Here is a 10,384-nt window from a genome sequence, read left to right on the forward strand (position 1 = left end):
CTGCCTTCCCCACTTTTTTTCCTATTTGTTAGTCGACGCTCCAGTTGCAATTTGAAGCAAAATTTTACGACCGGAGCTGTTTGTTAAGTTGAAATGTTCGCAGGTAGGGGCGTTTGTAAGTCGAGGCACCATTGTAATACAATACAGCCATGCCCTGCTGGATGATTACCCCGCTCTACGACGAATCTGCCTTATGTTGACGTTTTTGTGGTCGCTTTTGCGATCACAAAACAATGTTTTAAATGGTTTTTTTTCTCTTAGCGATGATTGGTTCCCTGCTTCAGGAATGGATTTTCGCTTTATGATGATCAGCAAACAGCTGATCGTCGGGTTTCAAAATGGCCACCGGCTGAAGACAATGGCCCCCGCTGTTTTCTAGGACAATTCCTTGCTTTACAGGCAAGGATGGCTGCCATATGGAGGATCTTCTCTGGACAAGCAGGTATTCAGCCCATTAGAATGCATTGAACGGTTTTCAATGTGTTTCAATGGGTTTTTTAATTTCGTTTGATGACGTTTTCGCTCTACAGCGATTTTGCTGGAACGAATTAACGTCATCAAGTGAGGCACCACTGTAGTGGAATGCCAGATAATGTATCTCTTGGCATAAACCCTTTATGTTCAATAGGGTTTGAAATGTTGAATGGGTAAACCTGGTGGCTTTTGTTGTTTTTCAATAGAGTAAGTGAGAAAAGCTATACTGGTGACAACACAAATGTACTGTATTGAATGAAGGAGTTATGTATGGGTAAAGATCTCAGTTTAAGTGTCTGTTGTGAGAAGGGAAAGCTTGAACAGTGCAGGGTTTTCCTCAACAGTAGTTACATTACTAGCACAACCATAACCAAGAGTTCAGCTTAATTTCTTCTTAGATCGCAAGCTAAATAGGAGCCAACAGTGTGATTTGGCTACAAAAAAGGCAAATGCTATTTTAGGCTGCATTAATAGAAGTATAGCTGCCAAATCCCACGAGGTGCTAGTTTTCCTCTATTCAGCACTGGTTAGGCCTCACCGTGAATATTGTATCCAATTCTGGACACCACACTTCAAGAAGAATGCTAACAAATTGGATCCAATTTAGAGAAGGGTGACAGCCTTATGAGGAAAGGCTGAAAGAATTGGGCATGTTTAGCCTTGAGAAAAGAAGGCCGAGGGGTGATATGATAGCACTTTTCAAATATTTGAAAGCCTGTCATACAGAGGAGGGAAAAGATCTGTTCTCAGAATATGCAACAATGGGCTCAAGTTAAAGGAAGCGAGATTTCGGTTGAATATCAGGAAAAACTTCCTAACTGTAAGAGTGGAACCAGTTACCTCGGGAGTTGGTGAGTGCTCCAACACTGGAGGCATTCAAGAAAAACTTGGATAATCACCTGGAAGATATACTGTACTTTGATTGTATTCTTGCATTGAGCAGGGGGTTGGACATGATGGACTTGTAGGCCCCTTCCAACTTGAATTTTCTATGATTCTAAATGTTATTACTCACCAGCCATTGGGAGGCATCCCGCCTTGCCTTTGACAAAATGTGTCAAAAGTAGGACACTGAGCCTGTGGGACTTCAGGCCCAATTCAAACTGCTGGTCATTTCTATAAAGCTCTATATACCTTAGGGCTAAACTGCCTGAATGACTATCTCCCTATATGAGTCTTTTTGGTGTTTGATCATCAGAGAAGGCCCTCCTCTTGGTCCCATTGCTGGTGGAGACATGAGAAAGGGCCTTCTCTGTAGCTGCTCCTAGGTTATGGAATGCCCTCCCTCTGGAGATCAGGCTGGTCGCCTTCCTTTTATACAGTACAGTGGTGCCTCGCATAGCGAACGCTTCGCTATGCGATGAAACCGCACAACGATGGGTCCCGGGCCATCGCTGGAGCATTCGCTCAGCGATGGCCCCTATGGGCTTTTTTCGCTATGCGATGATCACGCGGACGCGATCGAAGCATAGCGAACAGCTGATCGGCGGTTCCAAAATGGCCGCCGCTAAAACAAAATGGCGACCGCTGTTTTGCCTCGCTAACGAGGCATCCAAAATGGCCACCGCAATGGAGAAAACTCGCAGAACGGTGAGTTTTAAGTCCATAGGAACGTATTAAATCAGTTTTAATACGTTCCTATGGACTTTTTTGTTTCACTTAACGATGGATTCGCTGAGCGAGGATTAATCCGGAACGGATTAACCCTCGCTAAGCGAGGCACCACTGTACTTCTGCTTTCAGCCGAAGACCCATTTTTAAGACAGGCTTTTTTAAACAATCATGATTGAGTCGATGAATGCCTTTTAGAATTCATTATAGTTTTTAATGTTTACTTGCTTTTACTCAATTTTAATTAACACAGTAATTATTTTTTAAAGTTTTAACTTATGCTTTAAATGCTATTTATTTTAATATCGAGAGCCGCCTTTGGTCCCCTTATCAGGGGAAAGGCAGCCTATAATAAAACAAATAAAAGTATTTGGTTTTTAAAACACCGTATCATGTTTGTGTTTGTAGTTTTCACATATGGGACTTAAAAGAGTGTTTATATACCAAATCCTGTGTGCTAAACCTGTGGAGAATCAAGCTACAATCCTATCCACACTTACTGGGGGCTGTCTCCCGACCAAGGACATAGGTGACTGTACTATTAACCTACAGTATTTCTTTTCCCAGATGGTAAACCTGTGCCCAGGATTTCAGGCGTTATATAGTTCCATTACTTCACTATTTCAGCGCCTACAAAAAAAACCCTCCGATAAAAAAACCAGCGTATCAAGGGGTTAAGTTTCAATGCAACTTTCCTGACGTCTACCTTTCTACAGAACCGAAAGTATTTTACACGAAGGGACGGATATTAAGCGATGCCGCCGACACACACCCTGCAATTAAGCTACCTGTGAATGCACGGAATGTGTGGCAACGGCAAGAAGCCGCCAAGGCTCTCGTTTGAGGAGCAAACACGCCCGTAAGCATGGATACGGTGAGATAACCAGCAGTGGAACTGCGCAAGCGGTTTCACGTCTGAACTGCACAAACGCCATCCCACTCCCGCGTCACTGGAATTTTCCACTCCCAGTGCCTTCCCGCCTCCTGTTTTGTCTCCACCCCGTCTTGGAATAATTCCCAAGCTTGCAAACCTTCCTCCCTCCCCCTCAAACTCTGCCCCATGATCCTCCCCCCTCCAACCGTCATTACGTCCCCCCCAACCGCGCGAGACAAGCGAAGTGGGGGAGGGAAGCCGAGTGTGTGCGCGTGTGTTCCCTCTCCCCCCTCCCCGCGCGCTCTAATCGGGGAGCTCACGTAGGTTAAGAGGGACACGCTGCTCTTCACTCCCCTTATAAGGAGAAGTTAGCAAAGGCGTGTGATTGGAGAATTCAAATGAGCAGGAGGCCTAGCAACAGGCATCCTATTGGCTGCTGGGAGGGAAAAAAGTGCTGTGGAAGAAATGGAGGGAATGAGGCCATGGGGGAGAGAGTTGGATATTGGACGAGTTACCATGGCAACGCAGGGGTGGATTTGTTCTCACGAAACCTGTGGGGTAGAACATTCTTCGATGGGGTGGGCACGTGGGGCTCCTGCCCACTCTTTGTCTTGTGGAAACCGGCTTGTAGTGCCATTTGGCTTGGTGATTATCTTATCTCAGAATATTAACAAACAAGGGAATATTATTCTGACCTATATTTGTCAAAGTAGGGCTATGCAACACCTGAGAACCTTCCATGGGTGTATATAATAGGCCATAATTTATTAAAAGTACAAGGATTTCAGCATTTAAAAATACAGTGGATCTTAAAATATACCATTACAAGTCTCCTGTAGTAGACCTTGCTGTAGGCTAGATGAGGCCTCAAATCACCAATAGTTCCCAATATAAAATGGCTGCACTTCTGGAGGAATTTGGATATGAGAACTCCTGATCTGGACGGCATTCTTTAGCTACTCACACTTTTTATAGACATTTTGATAGAATATATTCATGTGTTTAAATTGTATAATATATCTCATCTTTGAACTAATGAATCAAGTCACATTTAAAATTTATTGTAATACATTTTTTAAAATGGTAGACTCACAGTTTCAACAGAAAAAAAGCAGAATTTTAAAAAGTAGTGTTCTCATCAAAACTAAAAGGGAGGTCTGGAATCTTCCTGCAAAAATACAGCATTTGTCCCACACCAGCAGAGAGGAAAGGGTGGTCACAATTAGATTCCCCAGAGAGCATTCCCCAGCCTCTGTGCCACCTTTGATTGGCTGTTCCCAGTAATTTCAAACATTTCAAAAAAGAATTAAGGCCTTTGATAAAGATTTTATAATAAAGGTAGACTTGCATGAGTAAAGGGATTTCTTTATATACCTGTCCCTGATTAATTACTTTAAAAGAGGATGAGCAAAGGGCTGCTGTTATATGTTTTCGACTGCAAACCCAGCCGCTCTGGCCAGCGTAGTCAGTTATGAGGAATGCTGGGAGTTAATGTCCAACAAGCATCTGGAGGTCTGTCCTTTTCCTTTCTTTGCTTGAAAGTTTTAACACCCAACATTTAGCCAGTATCCTGCTCTTTAACTCCATCTATACAGCAGGAATTATGTGACCACCACTAGCAGCAGATTGCCCCTATTTAAAGTGTTCCTGCTTTGATTTTGGGTGCAACAAGACAAAATCATGTCAAAATCAAAGCAATCTGCTGGTACTGGTGACATCAGCCCAGTTGCGACAGCAGATGGATAAGATACTGTTGATTATTATGTTCAGTAACAAATTGGGACAATTAAGTTGTTCTAAGTTGTCATGATATATTCCCAGAAATCTACCTAATCAGCATTCTACAGATACATTTTGAATGTCTTACTTTTGGGGAATGCACACCATAAAGTCTGTTATACAAATCTATATTCTGTTCCAATCCATATGCGGTCAAACACAGGCAATGATGAAAAGAGGTAGAACAGAAAAGCGTGAAGTTAAAAAAAAATTAAAAGTGTAGCAGCAAAATGTTTAAGCACCAATAAAACTTCATAGCAATTCAGGCGGAAGAATATATAAATCATGTTCATCACTGTTTAATGCACAATACTTTGAGTGCTACATCACATCTAAACCTAAATTCTTGTCTAGATTGTTAATAAAGCTCATGATTATAAAAGAAAATTTGAGATCAATGACACAAGTGTACCCAAAAGATTCAGAAAAACCAATGGTCATAAAGGTGGCAGAGGAGTAAAATTGTAAAATATTAAGTGTCCTGTTTCTGACACAGAAATCCAGAAGGCTATTTCTACTTTCTCTAAAGTCTGGATCACCAAGCACTATATTATGATTATAGCTATGCTTAAAGTTTTTAAAAAATAAATCTACAGTGTTGACAATCAGTGTGTCCTTAAACAATTTCCTTTTTTCATCTGTGAGTTCCATCAACAAAATAAGCTTGTGGCTTTTGTTTCAGTGGACATTTTTTAAAAGAAGAAGCTCAGATTACATCAAGACAGATGGAGACAGAGATGGTTTACCTGTAAGACAAGATTTTGCTGTTGACAATCCTCTTATGTTCCTTCTTTTATTATTTGGAAAGAGTCCCATAAGTCTACTTGTTTAATTTTTATTGCAACTAGAGTTGAAAAGTAGATAAACTATTATTTAAAGAATAAATATATTTGTTTTTGATAGAGCAATTTGATAAATTTGTTGTAGTTGCAAACCAGGAAAAAAAAGTCTGAATTTTTGGAAATTATCACCATGGGTTAGAACATCAATTCTCAAACTGTTATTATGAAAAAAAAAACATGACTTTTTAAATTCTGAGTTACGTGGTTTTCCAGGTAGAGAATGCTCTGAAGCAGTTTCCCATTCCCTTCTTCTAGGGGTACCCTGAGATTCTGCAACTTGACTCAGACCTCTTCACCCTGGAGAGACATCAGGAAATCAAACTCCCAACCTCTGATTTCACAGCCAGATACCTAAACAACTGAGCTATAACAGTGCAGTAATAAAATAAATTGCTTGGAGAGCTTAAATAATCAGTGTTCTTGCAAGTCACTGGCTAAAATCCTAATATGCAGTTATGCAAAAGGCGTAACTTAGACTTTATTTATTTACTTATAATCTCGAGATTAGATTACTGTAATGTGCTCTGCATGGGGCTACCTTTGAGATTGATGTGGAAGCTTCAAATGGTGCAGAATGTGGTGGCCAGACTTCTTACTGGGGTGAGAAAATATCAGCATATTTACCCCACTCTGGCTGCCCTGCATTGCCTGCCTGTTTGTTTCTGCATTGATTTCAAACTGTTAATGATGACATATAAAGCCCTAAACGGTTTAAGACCTCGATATCTAGCAGAACGCTTCCTCCCACCTAGATCTACCAGAATCACTCATTCTAGCCAAGATGGACGGCTGAGGGGCCTAACGCCGAGGGAGGCCCAGAGAGAAAGAACAAGAAACCCAGCCTTCTCGGCAGTGGCCCCTCGCCTATGGAGCAGTCTGCCCACAGAGATCTGTCTGGCTCCCTTGCTGGGTGTTTTTAAGAGCAAACTTAAGACCTGGCTCTTTAGGCACCCTTTCCCCCCTGTCATTACCTAATTACTTTTGCCATCTTGAATTATATTATTACTGTTGTCTTTATTATATTGTTTTTACTTTTATGTATTATTGTTAGCTGCCCAGAGTAGACTTCAGTCTAGATTGGTGGGGTATAAATTGAATAAATGAATAAAATATTTATTTATTTATTTACCGCCCATCTGGCTGAAGACCACTCTGGGCGGTTTGCAACATATATAAACAACATGATTAAAATACAATTAAACAGAACAGAAAATATAAATAATAAAATGTAAATAAATAATACCCTCAATACTTTAAGTTAAGAAATCTTTGTAGCCATTATCTGTCACACCCCAAGTCTTGCAACTCATGATGATAATGTCTACAGAGGCCCTTAATTTAAGCCAGTTTGTGTCTAGAAGTTACACTTTGGATTACTGCACAACAGAATTTCAGTCATTAAGTTTAACAAGTCAATATGGCCTTAAGAAAAAAATCTTTCTGTGCTCAATTGGTAGGCCCCAATATATTATAAAAATATTCAGCTATATAAACCAGACAGGTCCAATTCTCCTATGCTAGCATTGTGTTACAGTTTTTGAAAAGGAAGCAGAATCTGGTTTTTAGCAAATTAGTTTCCTGGGTATAAAAATGAAGCTGCATTCCAGCTAAGTTCTGGAGAAGTGAGTTCTGGTGAAAAGATTTATGCCTGGAAGGGACATTATAGATATTAGTTTATTTTATCTGACCACCCTGTAAACACAATGAACAAATGCAAAGAAGAACAAGGCTTGTGCATCTTGAAGAGTTATGCCATGTATGTTATGTTCTCTCTTCTACAACTACAAACAGTCCTGCTGGGAGAATAAGCCTAGCTATCAAATGCTAAAATTATAGATTTGTTTACTTAAGTGTAAGCCCCTTTAATTTAGTGGGACTTACTTCAGAGTAAACACATATAGGATTCTGTGCTGTACATAATAATCATTTGCCATTGTTGATTCTGAATCTTGCCAGGATTTCCTAGAAATAAAGTACTCAGAGATGGTTTATCCATTCCTTCTTGTGGCTCTTATTTGGGAGGCACAGTGCTGAATCAATATCCCGGCTCCTACTCTCACTCACTGAGCTACCCAGTCAACATGTACTCTACGTGGCCTTGAATATTCTTCAAGTAATGAAATATTTACATGATTTTTCACTTAAGTCGTGTTGTTCAACAAGGATACATTTCCATCCTTTTTCTAAATGGTGGTGAAATACTAAAATCAGTGTTGTTGTACTCTTTTCGTCCAGTACAAAAGATATCCATCTTCTTTTCCCCAGATTATAGTTGTTTCATGAATCTATAGCACCCTGCAATTGTTATCTATCTACCTGGGGAATTACTATAAATGAGAGAACAGAAATACTCATGGGCATGTGTTATCAAGAGAATTAATGAAACTTTCATATAATGCTATCTGGAGGAAAATTTGGGAAAAATTAAATATTGAAGTAATAATGTCAATTTCAGTAGCATTCAGTTCAATTTCTAGGCACAATTTAAGCTTCTGGTTATGACCTATGAAGCCATAAAGAACTTTAGATCAGACTATTTGTTAGTCTTTGTGCTTATAAATCTGTCCATTCCTCCTCCTCATCATCTCAGAACTGCAGAACTAGAAAGGACCATATGGATCAATGAGATCATTTGTTAATGGAAACCTCACTCTCTTTGTCTTCATAGGCCAAGACATCTGGTAGCACCCTCTCAGTAGCGGCAACAAAACCGCAGAACACCATGGGAAGGTCAGCTGGCTCTTAGTACTGCAGAGCTGGAGCTGGAAGGGAGCTTATGGATCATCAAGTCCAGCCCCTGTGAAGGTCCAGCTCCTGTCAAGGAGGCACTGTGGGGAACTGAACTGCCAACTATATCTAAACCACTGAGCTATCTATCCAGCAGTTCTCTTTTCTTCTCAGTTCAGACAAGCCATGAAGCCATCTCAGTGGATGGTCTCAGTGGTATAAGAGAAGAGAAATCAGAGTTAGCATTGTAGTTTGTTTAGATGATTTCCCATGTCAGTAGAAGAGGTGGTATAAGTGAAAAACTATGTTAAAAACTACAGAGAAATTTGTGATATATTTTGAAGACTAACAGATTTATTATGGCATTTAGATTTGGTGGAACTGAACCTTTTTAATCAAATGCATGCAATAGTATCTTCTTATACATGAATATGAGGAATTATCAATTAAGTCAAATAGCAATGAGAGGGGAAAGGCTATTTTACATAAAGTTTAGGGTGAGAAATAAGTGGTATATATTTTGATGGAATTTGTTTATGATTAATAGATTTACAGGCTGATGTATTTTTACATAATCATAAAACTGTACAGCTGGAAGGAACCTCAAGGATCATCACGTCCAGTTCCCTACCAAAGCAGGGAATCCACAGAAAAAGCATCCCTGACCAATGGCCATCTAGCCTCCAATGAAGTACAGCCCAACCACACACTGAAGCAATTCATTCAATTGTTGAACAGTTCTTCATTATAAAGAAGTTATTTTTAATGTTTGGTGAAATCCCATTTCTCATAATTTGAATTCATTACTTTGAGCCTACCCCTGGAACTACAGAAAATAAAACTTGCTCCATCTTCTAAATGGCTTGGGCCCTGGATACTTGAAGGACCGCCTCCTTCCATATGAGCCTACCCGGCAGTTAAGATCTAGCCAGGGGGCCCTTTTGAAAGAGCCATCCCTCAAAGAGGTAAGAGGGATGGCTTGTAGACAAAGGGCCTTCTCGGCAGCTGCCCCCAGACTATGGAACGCCCTCCCAACTGAAATCCGTCTGGCGCCGACGTTGATGACATTTCGGCGCCAGGTCAAAACCTTCCTGTTCCAGAAGGCTTTTAATTGAAATAACAACTGTGGGTCCTGATGATGGCAATTTTAATTGTATTTTAAATGTATTTTAATTGTATTTTAATCATTTTATTGTATTGAATTTTAATTATTGTAAGCCGCCCAGAGACCTCTGGGTAGAGTGGGCGGCATATTAATTAATTAATTAATTAATTAATTAATTAATTAATTAAATAAATAAATAAATAAATAAATAAATAAATAAATAAATAAATAAATAAATAAATAAATAAATAAATAAATAAATAAATAAATAAATAAATAAGAGTGACAGCTTTCAACTATTTCAAGATTGTTTTCATACAACCTTTCAGTGTGGTGTAGTGGATAGAGTGATGGAGGCTTAGGTGCGAATTTCCACTCAGCTATGGAAACGTACTGGGAGTGTGGAAAAGGTGAAACCACTTCTTAAATATCTCATCTTGAAAAACCCCATTGGGATCTCTGTAAGTCAGTTCTGACTTGAAGGCACATAACAATCACAGCAGCAGGGTAAACATATCCAGTTCCCTCAATTTTTCCACACAGGCCTTGGTTTCCAGATTTTTTTTACCATCCTCCTCTGCACTTTCTAGCCTCAAACTGTGGCATCTTGAACTGGATACAATACCTGACCTTATGAAAGCAGAACAGAGTGGTACTGTTATCAGTCTTGATTTAGATACTGTATTTCTGTTGATGTAGCCTAGTGCAGTATTATATATGATATTGTATGTGTGCATTGGTTTGTGCTACTGTATCATACTTTGGATTTATTTGTAGCTTGTGGCCTAGTAAGACCCTTAGATCCTTTTCACACGTACTACTGTCAGTTAGCTGTTACCTGCCTTAAATTTGTGCATCTGATATTTCTTGCCTAAATGTATTCTACATTTTTCCGTATTGAAACTCATTTTGTTTGTTTTGCCCCAGTACTCCAATCTGTTAAGATCATCTTGAATCCTGATGCTTTCTTCT

General features: G+C 39.6%; 1 long non-coding RNA gene across 2 annotated transcripts; it reads left to right on the forward strand.

The window, feature by feature from the left end:
- The first annotated feature begins 2,782 nt into the window (after positions 1 to 2,782).
- On the forward strand, positions 2,783 to 9,689 carry LOC110084661 (uncharacterized). Of its 2 annotated transcripts, XR_013541302.1 has the most exons (4): positions 3,293 to 3,604; positions 5,421 to 5,486; positions 8,249 to 8,310; positions 8,855 to 9,689. It is a non-coding gene; the product is annotated as an uncharacterized LOC110084661 (long non-coding RNA). The 2 variants fall into 2 exon arrangements; XR_013541303.1 differs by lacking the exons at positions 3,293 to 3,604; positions 5,421 to 5,486 and adding an exon at positions 2,783 to 2,959.
- The last annotated feature ends 695 nt before the right edge of the window (positions 9,690 to 10,384 follow it).

The sequence above is a fragment of the Pogona vitticeps genome, chromosome 2 (genome assembly GCF_051106095.1).
Source record: "Pogona vitticeps strain Pit_001003342236 chromosome 2, PviZW2.1, whole genome shotgun sequence".
Taxonomy (NCBI): Eukaryota; Metazoa; Chordata; class Lepidosauria; order Squamata; family Agamidae; genus Pogona; species Pogona vitticeps.